Source organism: Sminthopsis crassicaudata, chromosome 3 (assembly GCF_048593235.1).
Source record: "Sminthopsis crassicaudata isolate SCR6 chromosome 3, ASM4859323v1, whole genome shotgun sequence".
Taxonomy (NCBI): Eukaryota; Metazoa; Chordata; class Mammalia; order Dasyuromorphia; family Dasyuridae; genus Sminthopsis; species Sminthopsis crassicaudata.
Window position 1 is genome coordinate 529,288,643 of NC_133619.1, and position 13,964 is coordinate 529,302,606.

The 13,964-nt window shown below is 32.1% G+C and overlaps 1 protein-coding gene across 3 annotated transcripts in view; it reads right to left on the bottom strand.

Annotated features, from left to right (window-relative positions):
* Window positions 1-13,964, bottom strand: part of CUL5 (cullin 5) — an 89,726-nt gene that overhangs the window by 55,519 nt on the left and 20,243 nt on the right. The window contains exon 2 of one of the 3 annotated variants that reach the window (XM_074304336.1): window positions 11,462-11,574. The exons of the other annotated variants lie outside the window; for them this stretch is intronic. The gene's annotated coding sequence lies outside the window, so the exon portion shown is untranslated. The remainder of the gene's footprint in view (window positions 1-11,461; window positions 11,575-13,964) is intronic. 3 annotated transcript variants of the gene reach the window in all.

Genomic DNA, 13,964 nt, shown 5'->3' on the forward strand with positions numbered 1-13,964 from the left:
GTAAAGCAGAAAAGTAGTCAATGTGAACGACAAGGTTTCAGATCTTTGAAATATGTGTTAAATAGTACACTGAGTGAAAGAGCTGATCGAAAAGTATCCTTCCATATAGTACTACTCAATTTATCTTTCAAATGTCAATTAAGAAACAAACTGCTATTTTGCTGACTGGAAAAAAGACTGAATGAATGGATAATTCAAAAAATTTTAATTCTTTCAAAAAGGCACCAGAGAGTAATTGAAGAATAAAAAATACCAAATAAAAGAATTCAGAGAACCACAACAAGACTTGGATGACATGACAAAGTTCAGGAGAAGGCCAAAACCCAATATAAATGATTAAAATGATATAAACAACACAAAAAACTTATTTCAAATATAATCTTGTTAGTACCATATCATTCAAAGTTAAAACATACATTTATTTCTCCCTACTATAAACTGCAAACTTTGTACTAATAGTGATACTATTTTCTGGTGATTTTACTTAACTGTTTGATGTCCTAAGTTTTTTGGTGGGTTGTTGTTGTTTTTGGGGGGCAGGGGGGTGGGGAAGGATTTTTTTTTCCGGGAAATACATGTTTTATCAAAACAAAATTTCCCAGTTAAAAAAAATAAAGATATTACACCATCTTTTTCCTGTCTTATACTATAACATATATGTTCTTATGACTTAAAATCTGTTATTTAGGGCTATTAGATCACAAAACTTAGAATGTTCCTACAAACAAGCCTGTGTTTTCCTTCAATTTCAAATATAAATACCACCTGGCCCATCAGATGATACTATGTATTTACTTACTTAGGACTCATTTTACCAACTTCCAAAAAGAATTCCTTTGATTTAATTTGATACTCAATTTCTCTCTCATACAATCTGGGAGTATAGTAGTCACTAAAGGACCTAATCCTAATTGCTGTCTTTGTTTCAGAAGAGGACCAAAATGACTTCACTATGTTAGTCAAGCTACAACATGTCCAACTGTGGCTGATGAGACCAATACAAGTTCAGACAGCTCTGTCACAGGCCAGGCATAAATAGACTATAGGTACGTTTGGGATAGATTTTCTAACTTTATACACCTTATCCTCTAAATCTGGGGGACTTTTGCTTCCTGCGGGCTCACAGAGTGTGTGTGTGTGGGGGGGGGCGCGCACACGTGTGTACATGTGCAAAAACACACAGATACATGCTAGACTTAGTACAAAATAACTGATTTAAACCCTATTGCAGCTCAGAACTCTTGAACTCAACTGATCGACCAGGCTCAGCTTCTCTTAGTAGCAGGGATTACAGATATACTCCACAAAACCCCCAAAGCCAAGTAAAGGGACAAGTAGAACTAATAATGGACCCAAAACTCACTGAAGAAGCCCAAATACAAAGAGAGTAGTTCATTACTAGAATAGTACACTAAACTTAGTATTGACTTTTCTTATAGATAAGACAAATTGAGGAAACCATTCGTTGAATTATATGCTACCTGTTATTCAACAAAAGAATGCCTATGAATTCACCTGTAGAGGCTAACTTCTTCCAAGCACTGAATTCATTGAGGAAAATAAAAGTTATTGGGTAACTATTATGCTTTTTGTTTTGTTTTGTTTTTTTAAAGCATGGAAATGTCCAAATGAGCATATGATTGTTTCATTCTTCTATAAAAGCTAAGTATATAATATTAAGTCATTGCTGCTTAGTTGTTTTCAGTTATATTCAAGTCTTCTTGATTTCATTTGAGGTTTCTTAGCAAAAATACTAGAATGGTTTGCCATTTCCTTTTCTACCTCACTAGACAAATAAGTATCTGAGGCCAGATTTCAATCCACAGAGGTGTGGTATAGTGAAAAGTATACTGGGCCTGCAGTTAGGAAGACCTGAGTTCAGAATGGCTTTGGACACTTAATAACTGTGAAATTATAGGCAAGTTACTTAATCTCTGTTTTGCTTTAATCCACTAGAGAAGAAAATGATGAATTGTTCCAGTATCTTTGCCAAGAAAATCCCATGACAGTTTGGTCTGTGGGGTGTGAAGAATCAGACATGAATGAATATCAAGCTAAGATATATTCTAATAATCTATCCATTTTAATTGAGATTGCCTTCTTAAGTTTACAGATATTTCAGATATTTATCACTCAAACAATATTTGTGCTATTTTTTTAACCTTTTTTATTCTCATGATTCTAGAAAATAAATAAGCCGTCCTGAAACAAAGTATCACATGATCTCTCTATGATTTCACTAATTCCTAAGAATCTAATTGTTTTATGTAGACTGACTTCAGATAGATAAAACCATGGCTGTTTCTATCTTGAACTCCAGTCCTCTGTCATTAAATGCCTAGTGGTCAAGTTTTACAACCTAGGACTCATGCTCAATTTCACATTCTCCAACACCCTAAATAGCTAAATCAAGTACACCAAGTTTTCTTGACTCTTCCTAAACAAATAACTTTTGTATCTGTTCTCTTTTCTCCATTCATAATACTATAATTGTCACAATCCCTCACCTCACCTGGACTATTTGGTCTTTCTGTCTCATTTTTTCTTTTATTTAATGCATCTTTCACAAAGATGCTAAAATGCTTTTCCTAAAACACAGATCCACCCTGACACTGACCAAAAACTCTAATGCTGTTGCCTTTGACTTCTAGGACAAAAAATTAAACTCTTCTTTCTGGTATTCACTATATTTAGTATTTAATATTAAACCCCTTCTATTTAATATTAGTTTAGTAAACCTGTCACAATCAGGTTCCAATCTCTTTTCTCTACATTTATTACCATTAACCTTCAATTTTTTGTATATATATTCTAGAGTATATCCAAACTAGCACATTTCCTCTTTTCCCCATATACATCCTATATATGATGTTTTATCATCCAGCTCTATGCTTTCACCAGTATGTACACACAATCCCTTCCCTGCCAACTATGTACTTCCTTACTTTCTGCCTAGTAAAATTCCTAACTTTCTTCAAAACTCACTTCATATGCTACCTTCTACATGAAACTTCTTATCATCTCTTTGCTCTGCCCCAATTTACCTTTCCCCAACTCTGTTGTTATGTTATATGTCTAAATGTTATTTTCTCAGATACGAGGCAAGTTCCTCAGGATTGAGATTACCTCATTTTGATCTTTGTATACCCTGCCTCTAGCACAGAACCTAGTATATAATAGGAGTTCCAAGATTGCTGACTTATTCCTCCCCCAATCTTTTTACCACCTTTCTGGACTACTGTAATTCAGTTGCTACTATAACTGCCAATTCTAACAAAGGCAATGGTAATTTTTTTTTTTTTAAACAACATTATCCCTTGTACTCCCTTCTGTTCTGAGTTTTCCCCCTCCTTCCCTCCACCCCCTCCCCTAGATGGCAGGCATTCCCATACATATTAAATATCTTATAGTATATCATAGGTACAATATATGTGTGCAGAACCGAATTTTGTTGTTGTTGTTGCAAAGGAAGAATTGGATTTGGAAGGTAAAAATAACCTGGGAAGAGAAACAAAACAAAACAAAACAAAACAAAAAACAATGCTCACTGTTTACACTCATTTCCTAGTGTTACTTTTCTGGACGTAGCTGATTCTGTCCATCATTGATCAATTGGAATTGGATTAGCTCTTCTCTATGTTGAAGATACCCACTTCCATCAGAATATATCCTCATACAGTATCATTGTTGAAGTGTATAATGATCCCCTAGTTCTGCTCGTTTCACTCAGCATCAGTTGATGTAAGTTTCTCCAAGTCTCTCTGTATTCCTCCTGTTGATCATTTCTTACAGAACAATAATATTCCATAACCGTCATATACCATAATTTACCCAACCATTCTCCAATTCATGGACATCCATTGATTTTCCAGTTTCTAGCCACTATGAAAAGGGCTGCCACAAACATTTTGGCACATACAGGTCCCTTTCCCTTCTTTAGTATTTCCTTGGGATATAAGCACAATAGCAGCAATGCTGGGTCAAAGGATATGCACATTTTGATAACTTTTTGGGCATAATTCCAGATTGCTCTCCAGAATGGTTGGATTCTTTCACAACTCCACCAACAATGTATCAGTGTCCCAGTTTTCCCACAGCCCCTCCAACATTCATCGTTATTTGTTCCTGTCATCTTAGCCAATCTGACAGGTGTGTAATGATATCTCAGAGTTGTCTTAATTTGCATTTCTCTGATCAATAGTGATTTGGAACACTCTTTCATATGAGTGGAAATAGTTTTAATTTCGTCATCTGAAAATTGTCTGTTCATATCCTTTGACCATTTATCAATTGGAGAATGGCTTGATTTCTTATAAATTAAAGTCAATTTTCTGTATATTTTGGAGATGAGGCCTTTATCAGAACCTTTAAGTGTAAAAATGTTTTCCCAATTTGTTACTTCCCTTCTAATCTTGTTTGCATTAGTTTTGTTTGTGCAGAAACTTTTTAATTTGGTGAAATCAAAATTTTCTATTTTGTGATCAATAATGGTCTCTAGTTCTCCCTTGGACACAAACTCCTTCCTCCTCCACAAGTCCGAGAGGTAAACCATCCCATGTTCCTCCAATTTATTTATGATTTCGTTCTTTATGCCTAAATCTTGGACCCATTTTGATCTTATCTTAGTATCTGGTGTTAAATGTGGGTCCATACCTAGTTTCTGCCATACTAACTTCCAGTTTTCCCAGCAGTTTTTGTCAAATAATGAATTCTTATCCCAAAATTTGGGATCTTTGGGTTTGTCAAACACTAGATTGCTATTTTTATTCACTATCTTGCCCTGTGAACCTAACCTATGCCACTGATCAACTAGTCTATTTCTTAACCAATACCAAATGGTTTTGGTGACTATTGCTTTATAATATAGTTCTAGATCAGGTACAGCTAGACCACCTTCATTTAATTTTTTTTTTCATTACTTCCCTTGAAATTCTCGACCTTTTGTTGTTCCATATGAATTCTGTTGTTATTTTTTCTAGGTTATTAAAATAGTTTCTTGGGAGTCTGATTGGTATAGCACTAAATAAATAGATTAGTTTAGGGAGTATTGTGATCTTAATTATATTCGCTCAGCCTATCCAAGAGCATTGAATGTCTTTCCAATTATTTAAATCTGACTTTATTTTTGTGGCAAGTGTTTTGTAATTTTGCTCATATAATTCCTGACTTTCCTTTGGTAGATATATTCCCAAATATTTTATACTATTGACCGTTATTTTGAATGGAATTTCTCTTTGTATCTCTTGCTGTTAACAAAGACAATATTTCAAAAATGCATATATATAGATATAGATGTAGATACATATCTACATATATAGTATTTAACTCCTTTAAGCTCCAACTCACTAAGACTCAAAAATATTTTTTCATTTCAATTATATGCTCAAAAAATTATCAACCCTAATCATTAGTAGTAAGCCTATGATCCTAATGGATATAAGAACATGAAGTAACAATTTATGTCACAGAAAAGGAAGGACATATACTTAAGGAAAATAAGGCACAAAAAAGAAGCAGTATCACCAACTACTAAAAAGTTTTCAAAATTTCAGAGTCTTTAATGATATTCTCTAAAGTTTTTCCTTAAATTTCAGCAAACAACATGAATAAAAACAACTTCTTACTGATGAAGTTTTTTTGTTGTTGTTGTTTAATTAGTACTTTTATAATTTTTCCACTTTCAAATTACATGTGTATGGCATTTTTGGCTAAATGAGTTAAATAGAACAAGATTATGTGATGATCAACTGTGATGGATTTGGTTATTGTCAACAATGCAGTAATTCAAAGCAATTACAATAGACTTGGGATGGAAAACTGAAGGAAGTTAAAATACTATTTTCACTTTTTTTGTTATTGATAGCTTTTTTTCTCTCTCCTGTTTTGGAAAAATTTGGAACACGAAGTTTACAAAAATGAACTCCACATCTATTTGAAAAAATAAAATACTATTAAAAAAATTTAAAAATCCTTTGTGCATTCCCTTTAACCCAATAATATCTCTATTAGGTCTGAATCACAAAGAGATCACAAAAAAGAGAAAAGGACCTATATGTGCAAAAATATTGATAGCAGCAGAAAGGAAAGACTTATAGGAACCAACATAAAGTGAAATGAACACAACCAGGAAAATACATAGTATCAGCAACAATGATTATCAACTATGACTGACTCAGCTCTTCTCAGCAACACAGTGACTCAAGACAATTACAAAAGACTCACAAAGAATGCTACACATATAACCAGATAGAAAACCGATATATTTTTTCACTTTTTTCTTTCTCATGTTTTTTTTTTTAATTTTGATTTTTCTTCTTTCACAACTGTAACTAATATGGAAATATGTTTTACATAATAGCACAGCACATTAGAAAATATATCCAACTGCCTTCTTCAGATCATCTTCAAAAGAGGCAAGGGAAGAAGGGAGAAAAATTTGGAACTCAAAATCCTATAAAAATTTTCTTGACATATAACTGGAAAGAGAAATAAAATAATATTTTAAAATAAATAAAAAGTCCTTTATTGTTCTGACATCATGCTTACAGAATTAGGCTATTCCTGAAACTTCTACTTCGTTTCCGTCTTCTAAAACTGTTATTTATAATTAAGTTGGCCGATGAGCTCCTTATACATTTACAGCTTTCCTTTTTTCTTCTTCACTGAAGTGCATTTGTATCATCAGGATTTTCTATCTGAATGCTTCACACACCTCTAGGGAAAATTTCTTTAAAATATTATACTTGGGGGCAGCTAGGTGGCGCAGTGGATAGAGCACCAGCCCTGAATTCAGGAGGACCCGAGTTCAAATTTGATCTCAGACATTTAACACTTCCTAGCTGTGTGACCCTGGGCAAGTCATTTAATCCCAGCGGGGGGGGGGGGGAGGGGGAAGAAAAGAAAAATGAAAAATGAAAAAATAAAATAATAAAATAAAATATTATACCTTAAACTTTATGAAATTTGCTCACAAAAATCTTGGGACTAGTATAAGATTACTTAGTCCTTTTTGCCAAATCCCTATGCTTGCATAGTCTTTTCCAGTCCAAGTACACATAATTTCTTTTTTAACTAATTTTTATTATCTTTTGTTTTTATATCACATATACTTTTCATTTATCTTTTTCCTCTTGGTCTGTGTCTTCTTTTACAACATGACTATTATGAAAAAATGCTTTACAAGACTGCTTATGTAAAATGTATATCAAATTGCTTGCCCTCTCAATAAGGGGAGTAAGAATTCAGAATTCAAGGATTTAAAAAATGAATGCTAAAATTTCATTTTTAAATACAGTTTAAAAATATATTTTTAAACAGCAGTACTTATATATATAATAAGATATAGCTAATTTGGAAACATTTTTACTATAGAAGGTAGGTTTATCTATTATATTGTTACTTAATGACTTACAAAAACTATTGGCATTTGTCTTCTCATCCCCATTATTGCAGGAATATAGGGCATTCTGTGTTCACAGTTTAGGAACCATGAATTAATTCCCTTTGAATAATCTATATATTTCTACAATCATATTACAATAACATTCCACATCCATGTGAGATACCTAACTGGGCAAAATTTGCTTCTGAGAATTAATATTTCTTTACCATATTTATTATCCATACTTTGGGCAGACATCTAAGGACATTTTATTTCTATCTCTCTTCTTTGATAGTTTGTCTAATTAATTATTAATATTCTTCATTTTATACATGCTCCTCTCTTTGTGGAAAATGGTGGTTTATGTAAAACTATATAAGGTAGCTTTCTTTATCTTATCCATTTTCAGTTTAAAGTTTTCTTGATCATTCTCAAGTCTTCAATGAAATATTTATCTTACCGACAGAGTCTTTAATTTTTTTTTATGTACTACATACTGGGTGACTCATGTCACCATTCTGGGACAGTCTCTTCAACTGCAAAATGAGAAAATTGGACTAGACCAATGGCATCAAACTAAAATAGAAACAAGGGTACTAATCTAAATATAAGGATCCATGCAGGTCATATACTGACTGTTTTAAATTGTGTTCATGTAGTTCCTCCATTTGTCTTGGCAGGCAGACTCCCAGGTATTTTATATTTTTTTACAATTACTTTAAATGGAACTTCTCTATCTCTTGCTCCTAGACTTTCTTGCAAATAAAGAACTGCTGGTGATTACTGTGTGTTTATCTTATATCCTAAAATTTTGCTAGTTGTTAATTATTTCAAGTAGTTTTAAAATTTATTTTTAAGTATACTAGTCATGTCATTTGCAGTGATAATTTTTCCCTTCCCCATCTATTTTAATTCCTTTATTTTTCTTCTTCCCTTATTGTTATAGTTAGTATAATAATTTCTAATACTATATTGAATAACAGTGGTGTTAATAAGCATCCTTTCTTCACCACAATCCTATTGGGAAAGCTTCTAGCTTATTCCCAATTCAGATGTTTGTTGATTCTTTTAAGTAGATACCACTTATCATTTTAAGGGTTTATTCCCTTTATTCCTATGCTCCCTAATATTTTTAATAGAAATGAGTATTTTGTCAAATACTTTTTCTAAATCTATTGAGTGACAAGCATATGATTTGTTGGGTTTGTTATTGAGATGCTCAATTATATTATTTTCCTAATACTGAACCAACTATGAATTCCTAGTATAAATCTCACCTGATCACAGGTCATTGGTGACACATTCTTGTGATATACATACTGCTATAATTGACCTGCTAGTATTTAAGACTTTTTTGTATCAAAATCCATTAGAATAGTTTTCTTTGTTTGTTTTAGCTCTTCCTAGGTTAGATATTAGCATCATATCTGTGTCATAAAATTAATTTGACAAATTTCTTTTTCACCTATTTTTCCAAATAGTTTATATAGTATTGGAATTAATTATTTTTTAAATGTTTGATTAAATAAATTCACTTGTGAATCCATCTGACGCTGGGAATTTTTTCTTAGGGAGTTCATTAATGGCTTAATAAATTTATTTTTCTAAGATGGGGTTAGATATTTTATTTCCTCATCTATTAATCTGGGCAATTTATGTTTGCATAAATCCTCACATACACATACATTGATCTAATCTATCTTTGTAACCTCACTCACTATCCACTTAACTCAAATTCAAGTTAATCTATTCAAAGCCTTTTCAGACTATAACTATGTATACAAAATAATCCTATGGTTTGAGAATTACTCCCATCTCCCAAGGAGGAAGCTATGGGGAGGAATCAAGGTGATTTAAGCCACCTCTTCATTAAAACTAATCAGAATTGTCATGATGTAATGTCAAGCCAATCAGAAGATTTAAAGGGCTGGAAATTTTGCTTGGGCACAATCAGAGATATAATAGGGCACAAGTCAGTGGGTTTTGGGTCAGATACCTTTGGACTAGATGATTTCAAAGATTCTTCCATTTCTAAATCTTTTGGGAAAACAATCTTTTGGGAGGGGGAAGAGGGCCAGAAGGAAAAGCAACCAGGAAAGGTCTCAAGTAGAAGATGACACAAACTGAGCTTTAAGGGGAATCTAGATAAGAAACAGGTAAAAAGAGAATGTATTCCATCCTTGGAGGCAATTTGTAGAACAGTACTTTGGGAGATGCAGATTTAAATACAAGGAATAATAATTGTTGAAAAGAGTAGTCTTTCCCAGAAAGCAATAAGTTTTCCATCATTGGGCAAGAATTAAGACTACATGATTTTTCTGTTCACCAAGTATGAAATACTATTAGGATGTAATAATATTTTAGATGACATAAGAATAAGCAATGAGATAAGTATATCTAGAGAGATAAAGAAAACAGTGAACAAAGAAAAGGGTCAGAAAGATAGTTCTGATTTCACCACTTTAAATTAACAATTATCTGAGCTATTTATACTTTTATTATGGTGTATACTCTGGACACTGAAACAAATTGAAATAATTAGCCAATAGAATCTCTGAGCTGCTATAGCCAAAAATATTTATTATATGATGACTGCAGTTACATCAATGGTCCTTCTAAGGTACATACTAATTCCTCCTCCTGTCAAAACCACCACCAGTTATTGTCTTCTCCAACTGTCTCTGTCAATCATGTCTGTTCAAAATTTACCACTTCAGGGCAGTTAGATGGTACAGTGGATAGCACATCAGTCCTAAATTCAGGAGTACTTGAGTTCAAATCAGACACTCAACACTTTCTAGCTGTGTGACCCTAGGAAAATATCAGTCAACCCCAATTGCTTCAAAAAACCCAAACGAAAACAAATATCCAAAAACAAAACAAAAAAACCTTACCATCTCTAGGAAGCCTTCTCTATTTGCATACTTTGCATTTGTTGATAATATGGTTTATATTTTTCATGTTTTATGTATATATACATAAATATGTAGAAATATGGATATCTATATCTCTACATATGTTTATACTTTGTAAAGTGAAAACAGTTTTTAATAAGAGAAATGTAATTTCTTTCTGTTTTGCACCCTCTCATAAGACCAACATTAGGTACAACTGAGAAGTAAGCAAAGAGCTTTTTGGCAGTGACTAAATTCTCTTTTTGCCTCCTCCAACTCGAGTACTCAAGGATCTCAGTCCATTACTCTATCAAAATCTGTTGCTTAGAAAGGAAAGACCATAATTTGGCAAACTTGCATTATTAATGAATAATAAGGCCACATAGTCACAAAATACTCTACAATTTAATAGGAGACAAAACCTTAAGCCACAGGAATAAATTTTTAACTTCAAATATGTGAGGCCCAGGAAGGATGGATTTCTTGAGATCACTTATGTTCATACCATAAAGGAAAGCAAGTCATGGTCCCACCAAGCCTGGTATAAGTTTTTATCCAGAGTCCATGTTCAATTTATTCTTACTGATTAATTAAACTTAGTAACAGTATCTGTATTCAAGGCCTGATTCAGCTAGGGAGACTGGATATCAGTCTCTTGAACTCTAGTGAGCTCTTGGATATCAGTTGTATAACCAAGCCAATAATTAAACACCTTTCAATAATCAATAAAACTAATAATCAAACAGCTTAATAGGATATACCTATACAATCACAAAGTGCATATACACACACACACACACACACACACAAGTTTTATCTATCTATATATACATATATATTTACCATATGTAAATATTTGTATACATGTTGGCCTACATATATAATATGTATAAATATTTGGATTTTTTTATATGTAAGTATATGTATATATATTTATCAAGATTTATATTCTGCCAGCATGGTCTTAGAGAATCTGAAGTCATCTTCACACTAAAATGAAGCATTAAAAGAAGCCTTTAACAGAACATCCTCCCAAAATTATTGTGATTAAACTGTAGATTTAATAATATTAATTTACTTTGGCTTTTACACTCTAAGTCAGAAAAATCTAACTTTGAATGTTTATACTGTAGTCTAGCTTAGCCCCTATAAGCTCAACTAAAATCAAAAGACTGCTCATACTAACCTGGCTGGAATTAGTGGTAACCTGGTCTCAGTCAAAAGTCTTTGGTTGCAGAATTCAATACCACTGGAAATCAGAGTGAGCCCAGCAGTAAAATCATCAGTGACCTTGTTATTCTAAAGGAAAAACATATTAAATTGAAGGGATGGATTTTAATTCCAGATTTTAGCTGAAATCCATGTACACCATATAGCTGACCTGATGAACGTGAAAGATCAGAAACATTCCAGATTTTTATCTTCTACAAAAAAGAACCTCAGAAAGTTGAAGCTTCTTTTCATTATTGAAATATGTATAGTTACTGATACAAAGTGAAGTAAACAGAACCGGGTAAATTATATATACTTAATGACTACAATAATTATAATGACTAAGCTTAGCCCCTTGGCCCTACCTTTTTTTTTTTTTTTTTTTAATTTTTTTTGGGGGGCAAAGGTGAGGAACCACACAGATGCAACATTTAATATGTATTCAGGCTCCTTTGATGAGTTGAATTGTTTTACTAGACTGCTTTCTTCCTTTCTTTTTAAAAAAAAATTCTATTACAAGGCATGACTCTAGGCAGATTTATTGAAAACAAAGGTCATATAAAAAGATCAAATTTTTAAATTAAGGAAGTAAAGTACATGGGCAGAGAACAATTAGTAATAACATGTGAGAAATCTAATCAATAAAAGCCACTACTTAAAATTCACAAAAGCACCGAACATAAAAAAGGTTTTGTTTAATATTTTATGATTTTTAAATTATATAAATTAAGATGATTTTCTCTTCAATATAATACCAAATGAAATAAAGATAAGAACGATAACTAAAACCATTTTTGTTAATGAACATAAAAAAAAAACCATCAAATTAAATCTTTAAAGAAACTACAGTAATATAGACAAAAGTAATCTATTGTGACCATACTGGATCCATGATATAAAAATTCAGCACTGGCCAAAAAACAAAACAAAACAAAACCATAATTAATCAAACTACAAAAGTCACATGATTACATTAGTAGATGAAGAAAATCATTTGATAAAATACTGGACTGTGTTAAAATCCCTAAATAGAATGTCATGAAAATACCTTTTTTTTTAAATGTGATCTTAAATTAGAGAGAGAGAGAGAGAGAGAGAGAGAGAGAGAGAGAGAGAGAGAGAGAGAGAGAGAGAGAGAGAGAGAGAGAGAGAGAGAGAGAGAATCTGAAGAGGCAGCCTTACTTACTTACAATGGGAAAAACATGAAATATTTCTAGTAAATACTCATAACATAACAAGAATCTCTCTGCCTATTGAATACAGCAATATAAATACAAGCTACAGCAATATGACATCAATTTCACAATGGATCTGTGATCTTATCAATTCAAGATTTTCCTTCAACTTTGAAAATTCTGATGCATTCACAATTTAAGCTTTGCAAATCATAATGCATCCCATTGTAACTCTTGCCCATGAATTCAATAAGTCTGTCATAGGTGGTAAATTCTGGTGCACATAGGTTTGTCAAACTGTTATTCCTTGATCATCTGCCTTGCTCTTATTTCCTAAAAATGAAATCCTGTATGTCTCTTTTACAATTCTTTGTTTGTGCTATAACTTGATCATATTCACTTACAGACCTTTCCAGTTCCCAGAAATAAATCAAGAAAGGAAGTTAAGAAATACACATCAGAAAAAAAGTACCACAATATTTTTGGGGGGGGCAAAAGATGCTAGTTTACTTAAAACAACTCTGTGAAGTTGCACAGAAACAATAGTTTCAATAATGTTACAAAATAAATCCTAACATATATATATATGGTATAAACAAAACCCAAAAGAAAATGAAGAAATTTTACTAAAAATAAGTAAAAAATGTATAAAACCTGGAAATTAGCCTTTTTAGACAGAGCTAGGACTTACATTTTAACTACAAAACATTTTTTACAGATAGGTTATGAGAAAACCCAGTCCTATGAATGAATAAATTCTCTTTAACAATGAAGGTCAGCAAATTCTCTAAAACCTATACAGTTTTAGAGTTGCCTAGATCACTGAGGAGTGATTTGCCCAGTCATAAAGATGACTGTTCAAAACAGGTCTTGAACCCAAATCTTCCTAGCTCTGACACCAGCACTTTATCTATTATATCATATCATGATGATTTTAATAAACAAAAATTAAGTAAGGTTAGGCAGCACCAATATAATTAAGTGATAATGGGGCCCTAACATTACTTTTAAAAAAAAAAAAAAAAAAAAAAAAAGCTTATCAATAGAACTGGACAGATAAGCAAGACTTAAAAGCAAATGAGTCCAAATAGATTTTTGAAATAAATATAAAGACATATCATTAAGCAACAACAAAACAGCAGAAATGAAGGTAATCTTATCTTTCATAAATATTGTTAGGGAAGAATTCATAATCACATAAAAATAGAAAGTGTAAATGATCATAGTATTAAAATAGGGCATCAATAAAGTATTAATTGAGGGGGAAAATCTGATAAAGATTTCAATTATAAAATATAAAGA